Source organism: Oncorhynchus kisutch, linkage group LG25, assembly GCF_002021735.2.
Source record: "Oncorhynchus kisutch isolate 150728-3 linkage group LG25, Okis_V2, whole genome shotgun sequence".
Lineage (NCBI taxonomy): Eukaryota > Metazoa > Chordata > Actinopteri > Salmoniformes > Salmonidae > Oncorhynchus > Oncorhynchus kisutch.
Window position 1 is genome coordinate 3,356,229 of NC_034198.2, and position 24,219 is coordinate 3,380,447.

General features: G+C 44.9%; 41 non-coding genes across 41 annotated transcripts; all 41 read left to right on the forward strand.

Annotated features, from left to right (window-relative positions):
* Window positions 1–82: 82 nt before the first annotated feature.
* Window positions 83–164, forward strand: trnas-gcu (transfer RNA serine (anticodon GCU)). Its single transcript has one exon. It is a non-coding gene; the product is annotated as a tRNA-Ser (tRNA).
* A 476-nt stretch (window positions 165–640) lies between these two features.
* trnas-gcu (transfer RNA serine (anticodon GCU)) lies at window positions 641–722 on the forward strand. The gene has a single exon. It is a non-coding gene; the product is annotated as a tRNA-Ser (tRNA).
* A 475-nt stretch (window positions 723–1,197) lies between these two features.
* Window positions 1,198–1,279, forward strand: trnas-gcu (transfer RNA serine (anticodon GCU)). The gene has a single exon. It is a non-coding gene; the product is annotated as a tRNA-Ser (tRNA).
* Window positions 1,280–1,756: 477 nt separating this feature from the next.
* trnas-gcu (transfer RNA serine (anticodon GCU)) lies at window positions 1,757–1,838 on the forward strand. Its single transcript has one exon. It is a non-coding gene; the product is annotated as a tRNA-Ser (tRNA).
* A 476-nt stretch (window positions 1,839–2,314) lies between these two features.
* Window positions 2,315–2,396, forward strand: trnas-gcu (transfer RNA serine (anticodon GCU)). Its single transcript has one exon. It is a non-coding gene; the product is annotated as a tRNA-Ser (tRNA).
* Window positions 2,397–2,870: 474 nt separating this feature from the next.
* On the forward strand, window positions 2,871–2,952 carry trnas-gcu (transfer RNA serine (anticodon GCU)). The gene has a single exon. It is a non-coding gene; the product is annotated as a tRNA-Ser (tRNA).
* Window positions 2,953–3,427: 475 nt separating this feature from the next.
* trnas-gcu (transfer RNA serine (anticodon GCU)) lies at window positions 3,428–3,509 on the forward strand. The gene has a single exon. It is a non-coding gene; the product is annotated as a tRNA-Ser (tRNA).
* A 475-nt stretch (window positions 3,510–3,984) lies between these two features.
* On the forward strand, window positions 3,985–4,066 carry trnas-gcu (transfer RNA serine (anticodon GCU)). Its single transcript has one exon. It is a non-coding gene; the product is annotated as a tRNA-Ser (tRNA).
* A 474-nt stretch (window positions 4,067–4,540) lies between these two features.
* On the forward strand, window positions 4,541–4,622 carry trnas-gcu (transfer RNA serine (anticodon GCU)). The gene has a single exon. It is a non-coding gene; the product is annotated as a tRNA-Ser (tRNA).
* A 477-nt stretch (window positions 4,623–5,099) lies between these two features.
* Window positions 5,100–5,181, forward strand: trnas-gcu (transfer RNA serine (anticodon GCU)). The gene has a single exon. It is a non-coding gene; the product is annotated as a tRNA-Ser (tRNA).
* A 476-nt stretch (window positions 5,182–5,657) lies between these two features.
* trnas-gcu (transfer RNA serine (anticodon GCU)) lies at window positions 5,658–5,739 on the forward strand. The gene has a single exon. It is a non-coding gene; the product is annotated as a tRNA-Ser (tRNA).
* A 475-nt stretch (window positions 5,740–6,214) lies between these two features.
* trnas-gcu (transfer RNA serine (anticodon GCU)) lies at window positions 6,215–6,296 on the forward strand. The gene has a single exon. It is a non-coding gene; the product is annotated as a tRNA-Ser (tRNA).
* A 476-nt stretch (window positions 6,297–6,772) lies between these two features.
* trnas-gcu (transfer RNA serine (anticodon GCU)) lies at window positions 6,773–6,854 on the forward strand. The gene has a single exon. It is a non-coding gene; the product is annotated as a tRNA-Ser (tRNA).
* A 474-nt stretch (window positions 6,855–7,328) lies between these two features.
* Window positions 7,329–7,410, forward strand: trnas-gcu (transfer RNA serine (anticodon GCU)). The gene has a single exon. It is a non-coding gene; the product is annotated as a tRNA-Ser (tRNA).
* Window positions 7,411–7,886: 476 nt separating this feature from the next.
* On the forward strand, window positions 7,887–7,968 carry trnas-gcu (transfer RNA serine (anticodon GCU)). The gene has a single exon. It is a non-coding gene; the product is annotated as a tRNA-Ser (tRNA).
* A 476-nt stretch (window positions 7,969–8,444) lies between these two features.
* On the forward strand, window positions 8,445–8,526 carry trnas-gcu (transfer RNA serine (anticodon GCU)). Its single transcript has one exon. It is a non-coding gene; the product is annotated as a tRNA-Ser (tRNA).
* A 477-nt stretch (window positions 8,527–9,003) lies between these two features.
* On the forward strand, window positions 9,004–9,085 carry trnas-gcu (transfer RNA serine (anticodon GCU)). The gene has a single exon. It is a non-coding gene; the product is annotated as a tRNA-Ser (tRNA).
* Window positions 9,086–9,559: 474 nt separating this feature from the next.
* Window positions 9,560–9,641, forward strand: trnas-gcu (transfer RNA serine (anticodon GCU)). Its single transcript has one exon. It is a non-coding gene; the product is annotated as a tRNA-Ser (tRNA).
* Window positions 9,642–10,115: 474 nt separating this feature from the next.
* Window positions 10,116–10,197, forward strand: trnas-gcu (transfer RNA serine (anticodon GCU)). Its single transcript has one exon. It is a non-coding gene; the product is annotated as a tRNA-Ser (tRNA).
* Window positions 10,198–10,672: 475 nt separating this feature from the next.
* trnas-gcu (transfer RNA serine (anticodon GCU)) lies at window positions 10,673–10,754 on the forward strand. The gene has a single exon. It is a non-coding gene; the product is annotated as a tRNA-Ser (tRNA).
* Window positions 10,755–11,229: 475 nt separating this feature from the next.
* Window positions 11,230–11,311, forward strand: trnas-gcu (transfer RNA serine (anticodon GCU)). Its single transcript has one exon. It is a non-coding gene; the product is annotated as a tRNA-Ser (tRNA).
* Window positions 11,312–11,785: 474 nt separating this feature from the next.
* On the forward strand, window positions 11,786–11,867 carry trnas-gcu (transfer RNA serine (anticodon GCU)). The gene has a single exon. It is a non-coding gene; the product is annotated as a tRNA-Ser (tRNA).
* Window positions 11,868–12,342: 475 nt separating this feature from the next.
* On the forward strand, window positions 12,343–12,424 carry trnas-gcu (transfer RNA serine (anticodon GCU)). Its single transcript has one exon. It is a non-coding gene; the product is annotated as a tRNA-Ser (tRNA).
* A 474-nt stretch (window positions 12,425–12,898) lies between these two features.
* On the forward strand, window positions 12,899–12,980 carry trnas-gcu (transfer RNA serine (anticodon GCU)). The gene has a single exon. It is a non-coding gene; the product is annotated as a tRNA-Ser (tRNA).
* Window positions 12,981–13,456: 476 nt separating this feature from the next.
* Window positions 13,457–13,538, forward strand: trnas-gcu (transfer RNA serine (anticodon GCU)). Its single transcript has one exon. It is a non-coding gene; the product is annotated as a tRNA-Ser (tRNA).
* Window positions 13,539–14,012: 474 nt separating this feature from the next.
* Window positions 14,013–14,094, forward strand: trnas-gcu (transfer RNA serine (anticodon GCU)). Its single transcript has one exon. It is a non-coding gene; the product is annotated as a tRNA-Ser (tRNA).
* A 472-nt stretch (window positions 14,095–14,566) lies between these two features.
* trnas-gcu (transfer RNA serine (anticodon GCU)) lies at window positions 14,567–14,648 on the forward strand. The gene has a single exon. It is a non-coding gene; the product is annotated as a tRNA-Ser (tRNA).
* A 474-nt stretch (window positions 14,649–15,122) lies between these two features.
* On the forward strand, window positions 15,123–15,204 carry trnas-gcu (transfer RNA serine (anticodon GCU)). The gene has a single exon. It is a non-coding gene; the product is annotated as a tRNA-Ser (tRNA).
* Window positions 15,205–15,678: 474 nt separating this feature from the next.
* Window positions 15,679–15,760, forward strand: trnas-gcu (transfer RNA serine (anticodon GCU)). Its single transcript has one exon. It is a non-coding gene; the product is annotated as a tRNA-Ser (tRNA).
* A 473-nt stretch (window positions 15,761–16,233) lies between these two features.
* Window positions 16,234–16,315, forward strand: trnas-gcu (transfer RNA serine (anticodon GCU)). Its single transcript has one exon. It is a non-coding gene; the product is annotated as a tRNA-Ser (tRNA).
* A 474-nt stretch (window positions 16,316–16,789) lies between these two features.
* Window positions 16,790–16,871, forward strand: trnas-gcu (transfer RNA serine (anticodon GCU)). Its single transcript has one exon. It is a non-coding gene; the product is annotated as a tRNA-Ser (tRNA).
* Window positions 16,872–17,347: 476 nt separating this feature from the next.
* On the forward strand, window positions 17,348–17,429 carry trnas-gcu (transfer RNA serine (anticodon GCU)). The gene has a single exon. It is a non-coding gene; the product is annotated as a tRNA-Ser (tRNA).
* A 474-nt stretch (window positions 17,430–17,903) lies between these two features.
* On the forward strand, window positions 17,904–17,985 carry trnas-gcu (transfer RNA serine (anticodon GCU)). Its single transcript has one exon. It is a non-coding gene; the product is annotated as a tRNA-Ser (tRNA).
* A 1,031-nt stretch (window positions 17,986–19,016) lies between these two features.
* Window positions 19,017–19,098, forward strand: trnas-gcu (transfer RNA serine (anticodon GCU)). Its single transcript has one exon. It is a non-coding gene; the product is annotated as a tRNA-Ser (tRNA).
* A 474-nt stretch (window positions 19,099–19,572) lies between these two features.
* On the forward strand, window positions 19,573–19,654 carry trnas-gcu (transfer RNA serine (anticodon GCU)). The gene has a single exon. It is a non-coding gene; the product is annotated as a tRNA-Ser (tRNA).
* A 473-nt stretch (window positions 19,655–20,127) lies between these two features.
* Window positions 20,128–20,209, forward strand: trnas-gcu (transfer RNA serine (anticodon GCU)). Its single transcript has one exon. It is a non-coding gene; the product is annotated as a tRNA-Ser (tRNA).
* Window positions 20,210–20,683: 474 nt separating this feature from the next.
* Window positions 20,684–20,765, forward strand: trnas-gcu (transfer RNA serine (anticodon GCU)). Its single transcript has one exon. It is a non-coding gene; the product is annotated as a tRNA-Ser (tRNA).
* Window positions 20,766–21,239: 474 nt separating this feature from the next.
* Window positions 21,240–21,321, forward strand: trnas-gcu (transfer RNA serine (anticodon GCU)). Its single transcript has one exon. It is a non-coding gene; the product is annotated as a tRNA-Ser (tRNA).
* Window positions 21,322–21,795: 474 nt separating this feature from the next.
* On the forward strand, window positions 21,796–21,877 carry trnas-gcu (transfer RNA serine (anticodon GCU)). Its single transcript has one exon. It is a non-coding gene; the product is annotated as a tRNA-Ser (tRNA).
* Window positions 21,878–22,352: 475 nt separating this feature from the next.
* On the forward strand, window positions 22,353–22,434 carry trnas-gcu (transfer RNA serine (anticodon GCU)). Its single transcript has one exon. It is a non-coding gene; the product is annotated as a tRNA-Ser (tRNA).
* Window positions 22,435–22,908: 474 nt separating this feature from the next.
* Window positions 22,909–22,990, forward strand: trnas-gcu (transfer RNA serine (anticodon GCU)). Its single transcript has one exon. It is a non-coding gene; the product is annotated as a tRNA-Ser (tRNA).
* Window positions 22,991–24,219: the final 1,229 nt, after the last annotated feature.

The following is a 24,219-nucleotide window of genomic DNA, read 5'->3' on the forward strand; positions in this document are numbered from 1 at the left end:
GCCTAACTTTCATTGATTTCAATCAAGGGTTTCATACAGCAACTACAGTTTTTTAAGGTCATTTGCCACGTAGATATTACAGGATGAGGTGGCCGAGTGGTTAAGGCGATGGACTGCTAATCCATTGTGCTCTGCATGCATGGGTTCGAATCCCATCCTCATCGTGTAACCAGTACAATTCTGTGCTTTATTATGGCATTGGAAGATTTTGACTTTCACAAACACTGGTAAGATGGCCTACTGCCACCGCGAGAGCACAAGGACTTGGTATCTTAGTGGTGAAGGCGATGAACTACATGTGTGGATCATAACACCAACCTCTTCTCAAAACATATTTCCTCTCTTGCATGGCCCCACATGAATATAGAATCCCTCCACTATCCTAGAGCGACTGATAAGATTCAGGTATTGAATAATAGCTTTTCCAAAGGGCAACCTCGATGGTGGGATTTGAACCGACACCTCAACACACTTCATCAAGAACTTGAGACCACTCGGCCTGACAACACATTTGTTAAATGTCTCGATGGGATAGACACATGGCACATCCATTGCTCTGCCTAACTTTCATTGATTTCAATCAAGGGTTTCATACAGCAACTACAGTTTTTTAAGGTCATTTGCCACGTAGATGTTACAGGATGAGGTGGCCGAGTGGTTAAGGCGATGGACTGCTAATCCATTGTGCTCTGCATGCATGGGTTCGAATCCCATCCTCATCGTGTAACCAGTACAATTCTGTGCTTTATTATGGCATTGGAAGATTTTGACTTTCACAAACACTGGTAAGATGGCCTACTGCCACCGCGAGAGCACAAGACTTGGTATCTTAGTGGTGAAGGCGATGAACTACATGTGTGGATCATAACACCAACCTCTTCTCAAAACATATTTCCTCTCTTGCATGGCCCCACATGAATATAGAATCCCTCCACTATCCTAGAGCGACTGATAAGATTCAGGTATTGAATAATAGCTTTTCCAAAGGGCAACCTCGATGGTGGGATTTGAACCGACACCTCAACACACTTCATCAAGAACTTGAGACCACTCGGCCTGACAACACATTTGTTAAATGTCTCGATGGGATAGACACATGGCACATCCATTGCTCTGCCTAACTTTCATTGATTTCAATCAAGGGTTTCATACAGCAACTACAGTTTTTTAAGGTCATTTGTCACGTAGATATTACAGGATGAGGTGGCCGAGTGGTTAAGGCGATGGACTGCTAATCCATTGTGCTCTGCATGCATGGGTTCGAATCCCATCCTCATCGTGTAACCAGTACAATTCTGTGCTTTATTATGGCATTGGAAGATTTTGACTTTCACAAACACTGGTAAGATGGCCGACTGCCACCGCGAGAGCGCAAGGACTTGGTATCTTAGTGGTGAAGGCGATGAACTACATGTGTGGATCATAACACCAACCTCTTCACAAAACATATTTCCTCTCTTGCATGGCCCCACATGAATATAGAATCCCTCCACAATCCTAGAGCGACTGATAAGATTCAGGTATTGAAGAATAGCTTTTCCAAAGGGCAACCTCGATGGTGGGATTTGAACCGACACCTCAACACACTTCATCAAGAACTTGAGACCACTCGGCCTGACAACACATTTGTTAAATGTCTCGATGGGATAGACACATGGCACATCCATTGCTCTGCCTAACTTTCATTGATTTCAATCAAGGGTTTACATACAGCAACTACAGTTTTTTAAGGTCATTTGCCACGTAGATATTACAGGATGAGGTGGCCGAGTGGTTAAGGCGATGGACTGCTAATCCATTGTGCTCTGCATGCATGGGTTCGAATCCCATCCTCATCGTGTAACCAGTACAATTCTGTGCTTTATTATGGCATTGGAAGATTTTGACTTTCACAAACACTGGTAAGATGGCCGACTGCCACCGCGAGAGCGCAGGACTTGGTATCTGAGTGGTGAAGGCGATGAACTACATGTGTGGATCATAACACCAACCTCTTCACAAAACATATTTCCTCTCTTGCATGGCCCCACATGAATATAGAATCCCTCCACAATCCTAGAGCGACTGATAAGATTCAGGTATTGAAGAATAGCTTTTCCAAAGGGCAACCTCGATGGTGGGATTTGAACCGACACCTCAACACACTTCATCAAGCACTTGAGACCACTCGGCCTGACAACACATTTGTTAAATGTCTCGATGGGATAGACACATGGCACATCCATTGCTCTGCCTAACTTTCATTGATTTCAATCAAGGGTTTACATACAGCAACTACAGTTTTTTAAGGTCATTTGCCACGTAGATATTACAGGATGAGGTGGCCGAGTGGTTAAGGCGATGGACTGCTAATCCATTGTGCTCTGCATGCATGGGTTCGAATCCCATCCTCATCGTGTAACCAGTACAATTCTGTGCTTTATTATGGCATTGGAAGATTTTGACTTTCACAAACACTGGTAAGATGGCCGACTGCCACCGCGAGAGCGCAGGACTTGGTATCTGAGTGGTGAAGGCGATGAACTACATGTGTGGATCATAACACCAACCTCTTCACAAAACATATTTCCTCTCTTGCATGGCCCCACATGAATATAGAATCCCTCCACAATCCTAGAGCGACTGATAAGATTCAGGTATTGAAGAATAGCTTTTCCAAAGGGCAACCTCAATGGTGGGATTTGAACCGACACCTCAACACACCTCATCAAGCACTTGAGACCACTCGGCCTGACAACACATTTGTTAAATGTCTCGATGGCATCGATATATGGCCCTGCCATTGCTCTGCCTAACTTTCATATTTCAATCAGGGGTTTACATACAGCAACTACAGTTTGTTAAGGTCTTTTGCCACGTAAATATTACAGGATGAGGTGGCCGAGTGGTTAAGGCGATGGACTGCTAATCCATTGTGCTCTGCATGCATGGGTTCGAATCCCATCCTCATCGTGTAACCAGTACAATTCTGTGCTTTATTATGGCATTGGAAGATTTTGACTTTCACAAACACTGGTAAGATGGCCTACTGCCACCGCGAGAGCACAAGACTTGGTATCTTAGTGGTGAAGGCGATGAACTACATGTGTGGATCATAACACCAACCTCTTCACAAAACATATTTCCTCTCTTGCATGGCCCCACATGAATATAGAATCCCTCCACTATCCTAGAGCGACTGATAAGATTCAGGTATTGAATAATAGCTTTTCCAAAGGGCAACCTCGATGGTGGGATTTGAACCGACACCTCAACACACTTCATCAAGAACTTGAGACCACTCGGCCTGACAACACATTTGTTAAATGTCTCGATGGGATAGACACATGGCACATCCATTGCTCTGCCTAACTTTCATTGATTTCAATCAAGGGTTTCATACAGCAACTACAGTTTTTTAAGGTCATTTGCCACGTAGATATTACAGGATGAGGTGGCCGAGTGGTTAAGGCGATGGACTGCTAATCCATTGTGCTCTGCATGCATGGGTTCGAATCCCATCCTCATCGTGTAACCAGTACAATTCTGTGCTTTATTATGGCATTGGAAGATTTTGACTTTCACAAACACTGGTAAGATGGCCGACTGCCACCGCGAGAGCGCAGGACTTGGTATCTGAGTGGTGAAGGCGATGAACTACATGTGTGGATCATAACACCAACCTCTTCACAAAACATATTTCCTCTCTTGCATGGCCCCACATGAATATAGAATCCCTCCACAATCCTAGAGCGACTGATAAGATTCAGGTATTGAATAATAGCTTTTCCAAAGGGCAACCTCGATGGTGGGATTTGAACCGACACCTCAACACACTTCATCAAGAACTTGAGACCACTCGGCCTGACAACACATTTGTTAAATGTCTCGATGGGATAGACACATGGCACATCCATTGCTCTGCCTAACTTTCATTGATTTCAATCAAGGGTTTCATACAGCAACTACAGTTTTTTAAGGTCATTTGCCACGTAGATATTACAGGATGAGGTGGCCGAGTGGTTAAGGCGATGGACTGCTAATCCATTGTGCTCTGCATGCATGGGTTCGAATCCCATCCTCATCGTGTAACCAGTACAATTCTGTGCTTTATTATGGCATTGGAAGATTTTGACTTTCACAAACACTGGTAAGATGGCCGACTGCCACCGCGAGAGCGCAGGACTTGGTATCTGAGTGGTGAAGGCGATGAACTACATGTGTGGATCATAACACCAACCTCTTCACAAAACATATTTCCTCTCTTGCATGGCCCCACATGAATATAGAATCCCTCCACAATCCTAGAGCGACTGATAAGATTCAGGTATTGAAGAATAGCTTTTCCAAAGGGCAACCTCAATGGTGGGATTTGAACCGACACCTCAACACACCTCATCAAGCACTTGAGACCACTCGGCCTGACAACACATTTGTTAAATGTCTCGATGGGATCGATATATGGCCCTGCCATTGCTCTGCCTAACTTTCATGATTTCAATCAAGGGTTTACATACAGCAACTACAGTTTTTTAAGGTCATTTGCCACGTAATATTACAGGATGAGGTGGCCGAGTGGTTAAGGCGATGGACTGCTAATCCATTGTGCTCTGCATGCATGGGTTCGAATCCCATCCTCATCGTGTAACCAGTACAATTCTGTGCTTTATTATGGCATTGGAAGATTTTGACTTTCACAAACACTGGTAAGATGGCCGACTGCCACCGCGAGAGCGCAGGACTTGGTATCTGAGTGGTGAAGGCGATGAACTACATGTGTGGATCATAACACCAACCTCTTCACAAAACATATTTCCTCTCTTGCATGGCCCCACATGAATATAGAATCCCTCCACAATCCTAGAGCGACTGATAAGATTCAGGTATTGAAGAATAGCTTTTCCAAAGGGCAACCTCGATGGTGGGATTTGAACCGACACCTCAACACACTTCATCAAGAACTTGAGACCACTCGGCCTGACAACACATTTGTTAAATGTCTCGATGGGATAGACACATGGCACATGCCATTGCTCTGCCTAACTTTCATTGATTTCAATCAAGGGTTTACATACAGCAACTACAGTTTTTTAAGGTCATTTGCCACGTAGATATTACAGGATGAGGTGGCCGAGTGGTTAAGGCGATGGACTGCTAATCCATTGTGCTCTGCATGCATGGGTTCGAATCCCATCCTCATCGTGTAACCAGTACAATTCTGTGCTTTATTATGGCATTGGAAGATTTTGACTTTCACAAACACTGGTAAGATGGCCGACTGCCACCGCGAGAGCGCAGGACTTGGTATCTGAGTGGTGAAGGCGATGAACTACATGTGTGGATCATAACACCAACCTCTTCACAAAACATATTTCCTCTCTTGCATGGCCCCACATGAATATAGAATCCCTCCACAATCCTAGAGCGACTGATAAGATTCAGGTATTGAAGAATAGCTTTTCCAAAGGGCAACCTCGATGGTGGGATTTGAACCGACACCTCAACACACTTCATCAAGAACTTGAGACCACTCGGCCTGACAACACATTTGTTAAATGTCTCGATGGGATAGACACATGGCACATCCATTGCTCTGCCTAACTTTCATTGATTTCAATCAAGGGTTTACATACAGCAACTACAGTTTTTTAAGGTCATTTGCCACGTAGATATTACAGGATGAGGTGGCCGAGTGGTTAAGGCGATGGACTGCTAATCCATTGTGCTCTGCATGCATGGGTTCGAATCCCATCCTCATCGTGTAACCAGTACAATTCTGTGCTTTATTATGGCATTGGAAGATTTTGACTTTCACAAACACTGGTAAGATGGCCGACTGCCACCGCGAGAGCGCAGGACTTGGTATCTGAGTGGTGAAGGCGATGAACTACATGTGTGGATCATAACACCAACCTCTTCACAAAACATATTTCCTCTCTTGCATGGCCCCACATGAATATAGAATCCCTCCACAATCCTAGAGCGACTGATAAGATTCAGGTATTGAAGAATAGCTTTTCCAAAGGGCAACCTCGATGGTGGGATTTGAACCGACACCTCAACACACTTCATCAAGCACTTGAGACCACTCGGCCTGACAACACATTTGTTAAATGTCTCGATGGGATCGATATATGGCCCTGCCATTGCTCTGCCTAACTTTCATTGATTTCAATCAAGGGTTTACATACAGCAACTACAGTTTTTTAAGGTCATTTGCCACGTAATATTACAGGATGAGGTGGCCGAGTGGTTAAGGCGATGGACTGCTAATCCATTGTGCTCTGCATGCATGGGTTCGAATCCCATCCTCATCGTGTAACCAGTACAATTCTGTGCTTTATTATGGCATTGGAAGATTTTGACTTTCACAAACACTGGTAAGATGGCCGACTGCCACCGCGAGAGCGCAGGACTTGGTATCTGAGTGGTGAAGGCGATGAACTACATGTGTGGATCATAACACCAACCTCTTCACAAAACATATTTCCTCTCTTGCATGGCCCCACATGAATATAGAATCCCTCCACAATCCTAGAGCGACTGATAAGATTCAGGTATTGAAGAATAGCTTTTCCAAAGGGCAACCTCGATGGTGGGATTTGAACCGACACCTCAACACACTTCATCAAGAACTTGAGACCACTCGGCCTGACAACACATTTGTTAAATGTCTCGATGGGATAGACACATGGCACATCCATTGCTCTGCCTAACTTTCATTGATTTCAATCAAGGGTTTACATACAGCAACTACAGTTTTTTAAGGTCATTTGCCACGTAGATATTACAGGATGAGGTGGCCGAGTGGTTAAGGCGATGGACTGCTAATCCATTGTGCTCTGCATGCATGGGTTCGAATCCCATCCTCATCGTGTAACCAGTACAATTCTGTGCTTTATTATGGCATTGGAAGATTTTGACTTTCACAAACACTGGTAAGATGGCCGACTGCCACCGCGAGAGCGCAGGACTTGGTATCTGAGTGGTGAAGGCGATGAACTACATGTGTGGATCATAACACCAACCTCTTCACAAAACATATTTCCTCTCTTGCATGGCCCCACATGAATATAGAATCCCTCCACAATCCTAGAGCGACTGATAAGATTCAGGTATTGAAGAATAGCTTTTCCAAAGGGCAACCTCGATGGTGGGATTTGAACCGACACCTCAACACACCTCATCAAGCACTTGAGACCACTCGGCCTGACAACACATTTGTTAAATGTCTCGATGGGATCGATACATGGCCCTGCCATTGCTCTGCCTAACTTTCATGATTTCAATCAAGGGTTTACATACAGCAACTACAGTTTGTTAAGGTCATTTGCCACGTAATATTACAGGATGAGGTGGCCGAGTGGTTAAGGCGATGGACTGCTAATCCATTGTGCTCTGCATGCATGGGTTCGAATCCCATCCTCATCGTGTAACCAGTACAATTCTGTGCTTTATTATGGCATTGGAAGATTTTGACTTTCACAAACACTGGTAAGATGGCCGACTGCCACCGCGAGAGCGCAGGACTTGGTATCTGAGTGGTGAAGGCGATGAACTACATGTGTGGATCATAACACCAACCTCTTCACAAAACATATTTCCTCTCTTGCATGGCCCCACATGAATATAGAATCCCTCCACAATCCTAGAGCGACTGATAAGATTCAGGTATTGAAGAATAGCTTTTCCAAAGGGCAACCTCGATGGTGGGATTTGAACCGACACCTCAACACACTTCATCAAGAACTTGAGACCACTCGGCCTGACAACACATTTGTTAAATGTCTCGATGGGATAGACACATGGCACATCCATTGCTCTGCCTAACTTTCATTGATTTCAATCAAGGGTTTACATACAGCAACTACAGTTTGTTAAGGTCATTTGCCACGTAGATATTACAGGATGAGGTGGCCGAGTGGTTAAGGCGATGGACTGCTAATCCATTGTGCTCTGCATGCATGGGTTCGAATCCCATCCTCATCGTGTAACCAGTACAATTCTGTGCTTTATTATGGCATTGGAAGATTTTGACTTTCACAAACACTGGTAAGATGGCCGACTGCCACCGCGAGAGCGCAGGACTTGGTATCTGAGTGGTGAAGGCGATGAACTACATGTGTGGATCATAACACCAACCTCTTCACAAAACAGATTTCCTCTCTTGCATGGCCCCACATGAATATAGAATCCCTCCACAATCCTAGAGCGACTGATAAGATTCAGGTATTGAAGAATAGCTTTTCCAAAGGGCAACCTCGATGGTGGGATTTGAACCGACACCTCAACACACTTCATCAAGAACTTGAGACCACTCGGCCTGACAACACATTTGTTAAATGTCTCGATGGGATAGACACATGGCACATGCCATTGCTCTGCCTAACTTTCATTGATTTCAATCAAGGGTTTCATACAGCAACTACAGTTTTTTAAGGTCATTTGCCACGTAGATATTACAGGATGAGGTGGCCGAGTGGTTAAGGCGATGGACTGCTAATCCATTGTGCTCTGCATGCATGGGTTCGAATCCCATCCTCATCGTGTAACCAGTACAATTCTGTGCTTTATTATGGCATTGGAAGATTTTGACTTTCACAAACACTGGTAAGATGGCCGACTGCCACCGCGAGAGCGCAGGACTTGGTATCTGAGTGGTGAAGGCGATGAACTACATGTGTGGATCATAACACCAACCTCTTCACAAAACATATTTCCTCTCTTGCATGGCCCCACATGAATATAGAATCCCTCCACAATCCTAGAGCGACTGATAAGATTCAGGTATTGAAGAATAGCTTTTCCAAAGGGCAACCTCGATGGTGGGATTTGAACCGACACCTCAACACACTTCATCAAGAACTTGAGACCACTCGGCCTGACAACACATTTGTTAAATGTCTCGATGGGATCGATACATGGCACATGCCATTGCTCTGCCTAACTTTCATTGATTTCAATCAAGGGTTTACATACAGCAACTACAGTTTTTTAAGGTCATTTGCCACGTAGATATTACAGGATGAGGTGGCCGAGTGGTTAAGGCGATGGACTGCTAATCCATTGTGCTCTGCATGCATGGGTTCGAATCCCATCCTCATCGTGTAACCAGTACAATTCTGTGCTTTATTATGGCATTGGAAGATTTTGACTTTCACAAACACTGGTAAGATGGCCGACTGCCACCGCGAGAGCGCAGGACTTGGTATCTGAGTGGTGAAGGCGATGAACTACATGTGTGGATCATAACACCAACCTCTTCACAAAACAGATTTCCTCTCTTGCATGGCCCCACATGAATATAGAATCCCTCCACAATCCTAGAGCGACTGATAAGATTCAGGTATTGAAGAATAGCTTTTCCAAAGGGCAACCTCAATGGTGGGATTTGAACCGACACCTCAACACACCTCATCAAGCACTTGAGACCACTCGGCCTGACAACACATTTGTTAAATGTCTCGATGGCATCGATATATGGCCCTGCCATTGCTCTGCCTAACTTTCATATTTCAATCAGGGGTTTACATACAGCAACTACAGTTTGTTAAGGTCTTTTGCCACGTAAATATTACAGGATGAGGTGGCCGAGTGGTTAAGGCGATGGACTGCTAATCCATTGTGCTCTGCATGCATGGGTTCGAATCCCATCCTCATCGTGTAACCAGTACAATTCTGTGCTTTATTATGGCATTGGAAGATTTTGACTTTCACAAACACTGGTAAGATGGCCGACTGCCACCGCGAGAGCGCAGGACTTGGTATCTGAGTGGTGAAGGCGATGAACTACATGTGTGGATCATAACACCAACCTCTTCACAAAACAGATTTCCTCTCTTGCATGGCCCCACATGAATATAGAATCCCTCCACAATCCTAGAGCGACTGATAAGATTCAGGTATTGAATAATAGCTTTTCCAAAGGGCAACCTCGATGGTGGGATTTGAACCGACACCTCAACACACTTCATCAAGAACTTGAGACCACTCGGCCTGACAACACATTTGTTAAATGTCTCGATGGGATAGACACATGGCACATCCATTGCTCTGCCTAACTTTCATTGATTTCAATCAAGGGTTTCATACAGCAACTACAGTTTGTTAAGGTCATTTGCCACGTAATATTACAGGATGAGGTGGCCGAGTGGTTAAGGCGATGGACTGCTAATCCATTGTGCTCTGCATGCATGGGTTCGAATCCCATCCTCATCGTGTAACCAGTACAATTCTGTGCTTTATTATGGCATTGGAAGATTTTGACTTTCACAAACACTGGTAAGATGGCCGACTGCCACCGCGAGAGCGCAGGACTTGGTATCTGAGTGGTGAAGGCGATGAACTACATGTGTGGATCATAACACCAACCTCTTCACAAAACATATTTCCTCTCTTGCATGGCCCCACATGAATATAGAATCCCTCCACAATCCTAGAGCGACTGATAAGATTCAGGTATTGAATAATAGCTTTTCCAAAGGGCAACCTCGATGGTGGGATTTGAACCGACACCTCAACACACTTCATCAAGAACTTGAGACCACTCGGCCTGACAACACATTTGTTAAATGTCTCGATGGGATAGACACATGGCACATCCATTGCTCTGCCTAACTTTCATTGATTTCAATCAAGGGTTTCATACAGCAACTACAGTTTTTTAAGGTCATTTGCCACGTAGATATTACAGGATGAGGTGGCCGAGTGGTTAAGGCGATGGACTGCTAATCCATTGTGCTCTGCATGCATGGGTTCGAATCCCATCCTCATCGTGTAACCAGTACAATTCTGTGCTTTATTATGGCATTGGAAGATTTTGACTTTCACAAACACTGGTAAGATGGCCGACTGCCACCGCGAGAGCGCAGGACTTGGTATCTGAGTGGTGAAGGCGATGAACTACATGTGTGGATCATAACACCAACCTCTTCACAAAACATATTTCCTCTCTTGCATGGCCCCACATGAATATAGAATCCCTCCACAATCCTAGAGCGACTGATAAGATTCAGGTATTGAAGAATAGCTTTTCCAAAGGGCAACCTCGATGGTGGGATTTGAACCGACACCTCAACACACCTTCATCAAGAACTTGAGACCACTCGGCCTGACAACACATTTGTTAAATGTCTCGATGGGATAGACACATGGCACATCCATTGCTCTGCCTAACTTTCATTGATTTCAATCAAGGGTTTCATACAGCAACTACAGTTTTTTAAGGTCATTTGCCACGTAATATTACAGGATGAGGTGGCCGAGTGGTTAAGGCGATGGACTGCTAATCCATTGTGCTCTGCATGCATGGGTTCGAATCCCATCCTCATCGTGTAACCAGTACAATTCTGTGCTTTATTATGGCATTGGAAGATTTTGACTTTCACAAACACTGGTAAGATGGCCGACTGCCACCGCGAGAGCGCAGGACTTGGTATCTGAGTGGTGAAGGCGATGAACTACATGTGTGGATCATAACACCAACCTCTTCACAAAACAGATTTCCTCTCTTGCATTGCCCCACATGAATATAGAATCCCTCCACAATCCTAGAGCGACTGATAAGATTCAGGTATTGAAGAATAGCTTTTCCAAAGGGCAACCTCAATGGTGGGATTTGAACCGACACCTCAACACACCTCATCAAGCACTTGAGACCACTCGGCCTGACAACACATTTGTTAAATGTCTCGATGGCATCGATATATGGCCCTGCCATTGCTCTGCCTAACTTTCATATTTCAATCAGGGGTTTACATACAGCAACTACAGTTTGTTAAGGTCTTTTGCCACGTAAATATTACAGGATGAGGTGGCCGAGTGGTTAAGGCGATGGACTGCTAATCCATTGTGCTCTGCATGCATGGGTTCGAATCCCATCCTCATCGTGTAACCAGTACAATTCTGTGCTTTATTATGGCATTGGAAGATTTTGACTTTCACAAACACTGGTAAGATGGCCTACTGCCACCGCGAGAGCACAGGACTTGGTATCTTAGTGGTGAAGGCGATGAACTACATGTGTGGATCATAACACCAACCTCTTCACAAAACATATTTCCTCTCTTGCATGGCCCCACATGAATATAGAATCCCTCCACAATCCTAGAGCGACTGATAAGATTCAGGTATTGAATAATAGCTTTTCCAAAGGGCAACCTCGATGGTGGGATTTGAACCGACACCTCAACACACTTCATCAAGAACTTGAGACCACTCGGCCTGACAACACATTTGTTAAATGTCTCGATGGGATAGACACATGGCACATCCATTGCTCTGCCTAACTTTCATTGATTTCAATCAAGGGTTTCATACAGCAACTACAGTTTTTTAAGGTCATTTTGCCACGTAATATTACAGGATGAGGTGGCCGAGTGGTTAAGGCGATGGACTGCTAATCCATTGTGCTCTGCATGCATGGGTTCGAATCCCATCCTCATCGTGTAACCAGTACAATTCTGTGCTTTATTATGGCATTGGAAGATTTTGACTTTCACAAACACTGGTAAGATGGCCGACTGCCACCGCGAGAGCGCAGGACTTGGTATCTGAGTGGTGAAGGCGATGAACTACATGTGTGGATCATAACACCAACCTCTTCACAAAACAGATTTCCTCTCTTGCATGGCCCCACATGAATATAGAATCCCTCCACAATCCTAGAGCGACTGATAAGATTCAGGTATTGAAGAATAGCTTTTCCAAAGGGCAACCTCAATGGTGGGATTTGAACCGACACCTCAACACACCTCATCAAGCACTTGAGACCACTCGGCCTGACAACACATTTGTTAAATGTCTCGATGGCATCGATATATGGCCCTGCCATTGCTCTGCCTAACTTTCATATTTCAATCAGGGGTTTACATACAGCAACTACAGTTTGTTAAGGTCTTTTGCCACGTAAATATTACAGGATGAGGTGGCCGAGTGGTTAAGGCGATGGACTGCTAATCCATTGTGCTCTGCATGCATGGGTTCGAATCCCATCCTCATCGTGTAACCAGTACAATTCTGTGCTTTATTATGGCATTGGAAGATTTTGACTTTCACAAACACTGGTAAGATGGCCGACTGCCACCGCGAGAGCGCAGGACTTGGTATCTGAGTGGTGAAGGCGATGAACTACATGTGTGGATCATAACACCAACCTCTTCACAAAACATATTTCCTCTCTTGCATGGCCCCACATGAATATAGAATCCCTCCACAATCCTAGAGCGACTGATAAGATTCAGGTATTGAATAATAGCTTTTCCAAAGGGCAACCTCGATGGTGGGATTTGAACCGACACCTCAACACACCTTCATCAAGAACTTGAGACCACTCGGCCTGACAACACATTTGTTAAATGTCTCGATGGGATAGACACATGGCACATCCATTGCTCTGCCTAACTTTCATTGATTTCAATCAAGGGTTTCATACAGCAACTACAGTTTTTTAAGGTCATTTGCCACGTAGATATTACAGGATGAGGTGGCCGAGTGGTTAAGGCGATGGACTGCTAATCCATTGTGCTCTGCATGCATGGGTTCGAATCCCATCCTCATCGTGTAACCAGTACAATTCTGTGCTTTATTATGGCATTGGAAGATTTTGACTTTCACAAACACTGGTAAGATGGCCGACTGCCACCGCGAGAGCGCAGGACTTGGTATCTGAGTGGTGAAGGCGATGAACTACATGTGTGGATCATAACACCAACCTCTTCACAAAACAGATTTCCTCTCTTGCATTGCCCCACATGAATATAGAATCCCTCCACAATCCTAGAGCGACTGATAAGATTCAGGTATTGAAGAATAGCTTTTCCAAAGGGCAACCTCAATGGTGGGATTTGAACCGACACCTCAACACACCTCATCAAGCACTTGAGACCACTCGGCCTGACAACACATTTGTTAAATGTCTCGATGGCATCGATATATGGCCCTGCCATTGCTCTGCCTAACTTTCATATTTCAATCAGGGGTTTACATACAGCAACTACAGTTTGTTAAGGTCTTTTGCCACGTAAATATTACAGGATGAGGTGGCCGAGTGGTTAAGGCGATGGACTGCTAATCCATTGTGCTCTGCATGCATGGGTTCGAATCCCATCCTCATCGTGTAACCAGTACAATTCTGTGCTTTATTATGGCATTGGAAGATTTTGACTTTCACAAACACTGGTAAGATGGCCGACTGCCACCGCGAGAGCGCAGGACTTGGTATCTGAGTGGTGAAGGCGATGAACTACATGTGTGGATCATAACACCAACCTCTTCACAAAACAGATTTCCTCTCTTGCATGGCCCCACATGAATATAGAATCCCTCCACAATCCTAGAGCGACTGATAAGATTCAGGTATTGAAGAATAGCTTTTCCAAAGGGCAACCTCAATGGTGGGATTTGAACCGACACCTCAACACACCTCATCAAGCACTTGAGACCACTCGGCCTGACAACACATTTGTTAAATGTCTCGATGGCATCGATATATGGCCCTGCCATTGCTCTGCCTAACTTTCATATTTCAATCAGGGTTTACATACAGCAACTACAGTTTGTTAAGGTCTTTTGCCACGTAATATTACAGGATGAGGTGGCCGAGTGGTTAAGGCGATGGACTGCTAATCCATTGTGCTCTGCATGCATGGGTTCGAATCCCATCCTCATCGTGTAACCAGTACAATTCTGTGCTTTATTATGGCATTGGAAGATTTTGACTTTCACAAACACTGGTAAGATGGCCGACTGCCACCGCGAGAGCGCAGGACTTGGTATCTGAGTGGTGAAGGCGATGAACTACATGTGTGGATCATAACACCAACCTCTTCACAAAACAGATTTCCTCTCTTGCATGGCCCCACATGAATATAGAATCCCTCCACAATCCTAGAGCGACTGATAAGATTCAGGTATTGAAGAATAGCTTTTCCAAAGGGCAACCTCAATGGTGGGATTTGAACCGACACCTCAACACACCTCATCAAGCACTTGAGACCACTCGGCCTGACAACACATTTGTTAAATGTCTCGATGGCATCGATATATGGCCCTGCCATTGCTCTGCCTAACTTTCATATTTCAATCAGGGGTTTACATACAGCAACTACAGTTTGTTAAGGTCTTTTGCCACGTAAATATTACAGGATGAGGTGGCCGAGTGGTTAAGGCGATGGACTGCTAATCCATTGTGCTCTGCATGCATGGGTTCGAATCCCATCCTCATCGTGTAACCAGTACAATTCTGTGCTTTATTATGGCATTGGAAGATTTTGACTTTCACAAACACTGGTAAGATGGCCGACTGCCACCGCGAGAGCGCAGGACTTGGTATCTGAGTGGTGAAGGCGATGAACTACATGTGTGGATCATAACACCAACCTCTTCACAAAACAGATTTCCTCTCTTGCATGGCCCCACATGAATATAGAATCCCTCCACAATCCTAGAGCGACTGATAAGATTCAGGTATTGAAGAATAGCTTTTCCAAAGGGCAACCTCAATGGTGGGATTTGAACCGACACCTCAACACACCTCATCAAGCACTTGAGACCACTCGGCCTGACAACACATTTGTTAAATGTCTCGATGGCATCGATATATGGCCCTGCCATTGCTCTGCCTAACTTTCATATTTCAATCAGGGGTTTACATACAGCAACTACAGTTTGTTAAGGTCTTTTGCCACGTAAATATTACAGGATGAGGTGGCCGAGTGGTTAAGGCGATGGACTGCTAATCCATTGTGCTCTGCATGCATGGGTTCGAATCCCATCCTCATCGTGTAACCAGTACAATTCTGTGCTTTATTATGGCATTGGAAGATTTTGACTTTCACAAACACTGGTAAGATGGCCGACTGCCACCGCGAGAGCGCAGGACTTGGTATCTGAGTGGTGAAGGCGATGAACTACATGTGTGGATCATAACACCAACCTCTTCACAAAACAGATTTCCTCTCTTGCATTGCCCCACATGAATATAGAATCCCTCCACAATCCTAGAGCGACTGATAAGATTCAGGTATTGAAGAATAGCTTTTCCAAAGGGCAACCTCAATGGTGGGATTTGAACCGACACCTCAACACACCTCATCAAGCACTTGAGACCACTCGGCCTGACAACACATTTGTTAAATGTCTCGATGGCATCGATATATGGCCCTGCCATTGCTCTGCCTAACTTTCATATTTCAATCAGGGTTTACATACAGCAACTACAGTTTGTTAAGGTCTTTTGCCACGTAAATATTACAGGATGAGGTGGCCGAGTGGTTAAGGCGATGGACTGCTAATCCATTGTGCTCTGCATGCATGGGTTCGAATCCCATCCTCATCGTGTAACCAGTACAATTCTGTGCTTTATTATGGCATTGGAAGATTTTGACTTTCACAAACACTGGTAAGATGGCCGACTGCCACCGCGAGAGCGCAGGACTTGGTATCTGAGTGGTGAAGGCGATGAACTACATGTGTGGATCATAACACCAACCTCTTCACAAAACAGATTTCCTCTCTTGCATTGCCCCACATGAATATAGAATCCCTCCACAATCCTAGAGCGACTGATAAGATTCAGGTATTGAAGAATAGCTTTTCCAAAGGGCAACCTCAATGGTGGGATTTGAACCGACACCTCAACACACCTCATCAAGCACTTGAGACCACTCGGCCTGACAACACATTTGTTAAATGTCTCGATGGCATCGATATATGGCCCTGCCATTGCTCTGCCTAACTTTCATATTTCAATCAGGGGTTTACATACAGCAACTACAGTTTGTTAAGGTCTTTTGCCACGTAAATATTACAGGATGAGGTGGCCGAGTGGTTAAGGCGATGGACTGCTAATCCATTGTGCTCTGCATGCATGGGTTCGAATCCCATCCTCATCGTGTAACCAGTACAATTCTGTGCTTTATTATGGCATTGGAAGATTTTGACTTTCACAAACACTGGTAAGATGGCCGACTGCCACCGCGAGAGCACAAGGACTTGGTATCTTAGTGGTGAAGGCGATGAACTACATGTGTGGATCATAACACCAACCTCTTCGCAAAACATATTTCCTCTCTTGCATGGCCCCACATGAATATAGAATCCCTCCACAATCCTAGAGCGACTGATAAGATTCAGGTATTGAAGAATAGCTTTTCCAAAGGGCAACCTCGATGGTGGGATTTGAACCGACACCTCAACACACTTCATCAAGAACTTGAGACCACTCGGCCTGACAACACATTTGTTAAATGTCTCGATGGGATAGACACATGGCACATCCATTGCTCTGCCTAACTTTCATTGATTTCAATCAAGGGTTTCATACAGCAACTAGAGTTTTTTAAGGTCATTTGCCACGTAGATATTACAGGATGAGGTGGCCGAGTGGTTAAGGCGATGGACTGCTAATCCATTGTGCTCTGCATGCATGGGTTCGAATCCCATCCTCATCGTGTAACCAGTACAATTCTGTGCTTTATTATGGCATTGGAAGATTTTGACTTTCACAAACACTGGTAAGATGGCCGACTGCCACCGCGAGAGCGCAGGACTTGGTATCTGAGTGGTGAAGGCGATGAACTACATGTGTGGATCATAACACCAACCTCTTCACAAAACAGATTTCCTCTCTTGCATTGCCCCACATGAATATAGAATCCCTCCACAATCCTAGAGCGACTGATAAGATTCAGGTATTGAAGAATAGCTTTTCCAAAGGGCAACCTCAATGGTGGGATTTGAACCGACACCTCAACACACCTCATCAAGCACTTGAGACCACTCGGCCTGACAACACATTTGTTAAATGTCTCGATGGCATCGATATATGGCCCTGCCATTGCTCTGCCTAACTTTCATATTTCAATCAGGGGTTTACATACAGCAACTAGAGTTTGTTAAGGTCTTTTGCCACGTAAATATTACAGGATGAGGTGGCCGAGTGGTTAAGGCGATGGACTGCTAATCCATTGTGCTCTGCATGCATGGGTTCGAATCCCATCCTCATCGTGTAACCAGTACAATTCTGTGCTTTATTATGGCATTGGAAGATTTTGACTTTCACAAACACTGGTAAGATGGCCGACTGCCACCGCGAGAGCGCAGGACTTGGTATCTGAGTGGTGAAGGCGATGAACTACATGTGTGGATCATAACACCAACCTCTTCACAAAACAGATTTCCTCTCTTGCATGGCCCCACATGAATATAGAATCCCTCCACAATCCTAGAGCGACTGATAAGATTCAGGTATTGAAGAATAGCTTTTCCAAAGGGCAACCTCAATGGTGGGATTTGAACCGACACCTCAACACACCTCATCAAGCACTTGAGACCACTCGGCCTGACAACACATTTGTTAAATGTCTCGATGGCATCGATATATGGCCCTGCCATTGCTCTGCCTAACTTTCATATTTCAATCAGGGGTTTACATACAGCAACTAGAGTTTGTTAAGGTCTTTTGCCACGTAAATATTACAGGATGAGGTGGCCGAGTGGTTAAGGCGATGGACTGCTAGTCCATTGTGCTCTGCATGCATGGGTTCGAATCCCATCCTCATCGTGTAACCAGTACAAGTTCTGTGCTTTATTATGGCATTGGAAGATTTTGACTTTCACAAACACTGGTAAGATGGCCGACTGCCACCGCGAGAGCGCAGGACTTGGTATCTGAGTGGTGAAGGCGATGAACTACATGTGTGGATCATAACACCAACCTCTTCACAAAACAGATTTCCTCTCTTGCATTGCCCCACATGAATATAGAATCCCTCCACAATCCTAGAGCGACTGATAAGATTCAGGTATTGAAGAATAGCTTTTCCAAAGGGCAACCTCAATGGTGGGATTTGAACCGACACCTCAACACACCTCATCAAGCACTTGAGACCACTCGGCCTGACAACACATTTGTTAAATGTCTCGATGGCATCGATATATGGCCCTGCCATTGCTCTGCCTAACTTTCATATTTCAATCAGGGGTTTACATACAGCAACTAGAGTTTGTTAAGGTCTTTTGCCACGTAAATATTACAGGATGAGGTGGCCGAGTGGTTAAGGCGATGGACTGCTAATCCATTGTGCTCTGCATGCATGGGTTCGAATCCCATCCTCATCGTGTAACCAGTACAATTCTGTGCTTTATTATGGCATTGGAAGATTTTGACTTTCACAAACACTGGTAAGATGGCCGACTGCCACCGCGAGAGCGCAGGACTTGGTATCTGAGTGGTGAAGGCGATGAACTACATGTGTGGATCATAACACCAACCTCTTCACAAAACAGATTTCCTCTCTTGCATTGCCCCACATGAATATAGAATCCCTCCACAATCCTAGAGCGACTGATAAGATTCAGGTATTGAAGAATAGCTTTTCCAAAGGGCAACCTCAATGGTGGGATTTGAACCGACACCTCAACACACCTCATCAAGCACTTGAGACCACTCGGCCTGACAACACATTTGTTAAATGTCTCGATGGCATCGATATATGGCCCTGCCATTGCTCTGCCTAACTTTCATATTTCAATCAGGGGTTTACATACAGCAACTACAGTTTGTTAAGGTCTTTTGCCACGTAAATATTACAGGATGAGGTGGCCGAGTGGTTAAGGCGATGGACTGCTAATCCATTGTGCTCTGCATGCATGGGTTCGAATCCCATCCTCATCGTGTAACCAGTACAATTCTGTGCTTTATTATGGCATTGGAAGATTTTGACTTTCACAAACACTGGTAAGATGGCCGACTGCCACCGCGAGAGCGCAGGACTTGGTATCTGAGTGGTGAAGGCGATGAACTACATGTGTGGATCATAACACCAACCTCTTCACAAAACATATTTCCTCTCTTGCATGGCCCCACATGAATATAGAATCCCTCCACAATCCTAGAGCGACTGATAAGATTCAGGTATTGAAGAATAGCTTTTCCAAAGGGCAACCTCAATGGTGGGATTTGAACCGACACCTCAACACACCTCATCAAGCACTTGAGACCACTCGGCCTGACAACACATTTGTTAAATGTCTCGATGGCATCGATATATGGCCCTGCCATTGCTCTGCCTAACTTTCATATTTCAATCAGGGTTTACATACAGCAACTACAGTTTGTTAAGGTCTTTTGCCACGTAAATATTACAGGATGAGGTGGCCGAGTGGTTAAGGCGATGGACTGCTAATCCATTGTGCTCTGCATGCATGGGTTCGAATCCCATCCTCATCGTGTAACCAGTACAATTCTGTGCTTTATTATGGCATTGGAAGATTTTGACTTTCACAAACACTGGTAAGATGGCCGACTGCCACCGCGAGAGCGCAGGACTTGGTATCTGAGTGGTGAAGGCGATGAACTACATGTGTGGATCATAACACCAACCTCTTCACAAAACAGATTTCCTCTCTTGCATTGCCCCACATGAATATAGAATCCCTCCACAATCCTAGAGCGACTGATAAGATTCAGGTATTGAAGAATAGCTTTTCCAAAGGGCAACCTCAATGGTGGGATTTGAACCGACACCTCAACACACCTCATCAAGCACTTGAGACCACTCGGCCTGACAACACATTTGTTAAATGTCTCGATGGCATCGATATATGGCCCTGCCATTGCTCTGCCTAACTTTCATATTTCAATCAGGGGTTTACATACAGCAACTAGAGTTTGTTAAGGTCTTTTGCCACGTAAATATTACAGGATGAGGTGGCCGAGTGGTTAAGGCGATGGACTGCTAATCCATTGTGCTCTGCATGCATGGGTTCGAATCCCATCCTCATCGTGTAACCAGTACAATTCTGTGCTTTATTATGGCATTGGAAGATTTTGACTTTCACAAACACTGGTAAGATGGCCGACTGCCACCGCGAGAGCGCAGGACTTGGTATCTGAGTGGTGAAGGCGATGAACTACATGTGTGGATCATAACACCAACCTCTTCACAAAACAGATTTCCTCTCTTGCATGGCCCCACATGAATATAGAATCCCTCCACAATCCTAGAGCGACTGATAAGATTCAGGTATTGAAGAATAGCTTTTCCAAAGGGCAACCTCAATGGTGGGATTTGAACCGACACCTCAACACACCTCATCAAGCACTTGAGACCACTCGGCCTGACAACACATTTGTTAAATGTCTCGATGGCATCGATATATGGCCCTGCCATTGCTCTGCCTAACTTTCATATTTCAATCAGGGGTTTACATACAGCAACTAGAGTTTGTTAAGGTCTTTTGCCACGTAAATATTACAGGATGAGGTGGCCGAGTGGTTAAGGCGATGGACTGCTAATCCATTGTGCTCTGCATGCATGGGTTCGAATCCCATCCTCATCGTGTAACCAGTACAATTCTGTGCTTTATTATGGCATTGGAAGATTTTGACTTTCACAAACACTGGTAAGATGGCCGACTGCCACCGCGAGAGCGCAGGACTTGGTATCTGAGTGGTGAAGGCGATGAACTACATGTGTGGATCATAACACCAACCTCTTCACAAAACAGATTTCCTCTCTTGCATTGCCCCACATGAATATAGAATCCCTCCACAATCCTAGAGCGACTGATAAGATTCAGGTATTGAAGAATAGCTTTTCCAAAGGGCAACCTCAATGGTGGGATTTGAACCGACACCTCAACACACCTCATCAAGCACTTGAGACCACTCGGCCTGACAACACATTTGTTAAATGTCTCGATGGCATCGATATATGGCCCTGCCATTGCTCTGCCTAACTTTCATATTTCAATCAGGGGTTTACATACAGCAACTACAGTTTGTTAAGGTCTTTTGCCACGTAAATATTACAGGATGAGGTGGCCGAGTGGTTAAGGCGATGGACTGCTAATCCATTGTGCTCTGCATGCATGGGTTCGAATCCCATCCTCATCGTGTAACCAGTACAATTCTGTGCTTTATTATGGCATTGGAAGATTTTGACTTTCACAAACACTGGTAAGATGGCCGACTGCCACCGCGAGAGCGCAGGACTTGGTATCTGAGTGGTGAAGGCGATGAACTACATGTGTGGATCATAACACCAACCTCTTCGCAAAACATATTTCCTCTCTTGCATGGCCCCACATGAATATAGAATCCCTCCACTATCCTAGAGCGACTGATAAGATTCAGGTATTGAATAATAGCTTTTCCAAAGGGCAACCTCGATGGTGGGATTTGAACCGACACCTCAACACACTTCATCAAGCACTTGAGACCACTCGGCCTGACAACACATTTGTTAAATGTCTCGATGGGATAGACACATGGCACATCCATTGCTCTGCCTAACTTTCATTGATTTCAATCAAGGGTTTCATACAGCAACTAGAGTTTGTTAAGGTCTTTTGCCACGTAAATATTACAGGATGAGGTGGCCGAGTGGTTAAGGCGATGGACTGCTAATCCATTGTGCTCTGCATGCATGGGTTCGAATCCCATCCTCATCGTGTAACCAGTACAATTCTGTGCTTTATTATGGCATTGGAAGATTTTGACTTTCACAAACACTGGTAAGATGGCCGACTGCCACCGCGAGAGCGCAGGACTTGGTATCTGAGTGGTGAAGGCGATGAACTACATGTGTGGATCATAACACCAACCTCTTCACAAAACAGATTTCCTCTCTTGCATTGCCCCACATGAATATAGAATCCCTCCACAATCCTAGAGCGACTGATAAGATTCAGGTATTGAAGAATAGCTTTTCCAAAGGGCAACCTCAATGGTGGGATTTGAACCGACACCTCAACACACCTCATCAAGCACTTGAGACCACTCGGCCTGACAACACATTTGTTAAATGTCTCGATGGCATCGATATATGGCCCTGCCATTGCTCTGCCTAACTTTCATATTTCAATCAGGGGTTTACATACAGCAACTAGAGTTTGTTAAGGTCTTTTGCCACGTAAATATTACAGGATGAGGTGGCCGAGTGGTTAAGGCGATGGACTGCTAATCCATTGTGCTCTGCATGCATGGGTTCGAATCCCATCCTCATCGTGTAACCAGTACAATTCTGTGCTTTATTATGGCATTGGAAGATTTTGACTTTCACAAACACTGGTAAGATGGCCGACTGCCACCGCGAGAGCGCAGGACTTGGTATCTGAGTGGTGAAGGCGATGAACTACATGTGTGGATCATAACACCAACCTCTTCACAAACAGATTTCCTCTCTTGCATTGGCCCCACATGAATATAGAATCCCTCCACAATCCTAAGAGCGACTGATAAGATTCAGGTATTGAAGAATAGCTTTTCCAAAGGGCAACCTCAATGGTGGGATTTGAACCGACACCTCAACACCACCTCATCAATCACTTGAGACCACTCGGCCTGACAACACATTTGTTAAATGTCTCGATGGCATCGATATATGGCCCTGCCATTGCTCTGGCTAACTTTCATATTTCAATCAGGGGTTTACACTACAGCAACTACAGTTTGTTAAGGTCTTTTTGCCACTGGTAAATATTACAGGATGACGTGGGGCAGTAGTGTGTTAAGGCGATGGACTGCTAGTCCATTGTGCTCTGCATGCAATGGGTTCGAATCCCATCCTCATCGATGTACCAGTACAGTTATGTGCTTTTATTATGGCATTGGAAGATTTTGACCACTTTCCACCACAACACTGGTAAGATTGGCCGACTTGCCACCGCCGAGAGCGCAGGACTTGGTGTATGAGTGTGAAGGCGATCGAACTACATGTGTGATCATAACACCAACCTCTTCACAAAACGATTTCCTCTCTTGCATTGCCCCACATGAATATAGAATCCCTCCACAATCCTAGAGCGACTGATAAGATTCAGGTATTGAAGAATAGCTTTTCCAAAGGGCAAACCTCATGGTGGGATTTGAACCGACACCTCAACACACCTCATCAAGCACTTGAGACCACTCGGCCTGACAACACATTTGTTAAATGTCTCGATGGCATCGATATATGGCCCTGCCATTGCTCTGCCTAACTTTCATATTTCAATCAGGGTTTACATACAGCAACTACAGTTTGTAAGGTCTTTTGCCACGTAATTATTACAGGATGAGGTGGCCGAGTGGTTAAGGCGATGGACTGCTATCCATTGTGCTCTGCATGCATGGTTCGAATCCCATCCTCATCGTGTACCAGTACAATTCTGTGCTTTATTATGGCATTGGAAGATTTTGACTTTCACAACACTGGTAAGATGGCCGACTGCCACCGCGAGAGCACAAGACTTGGT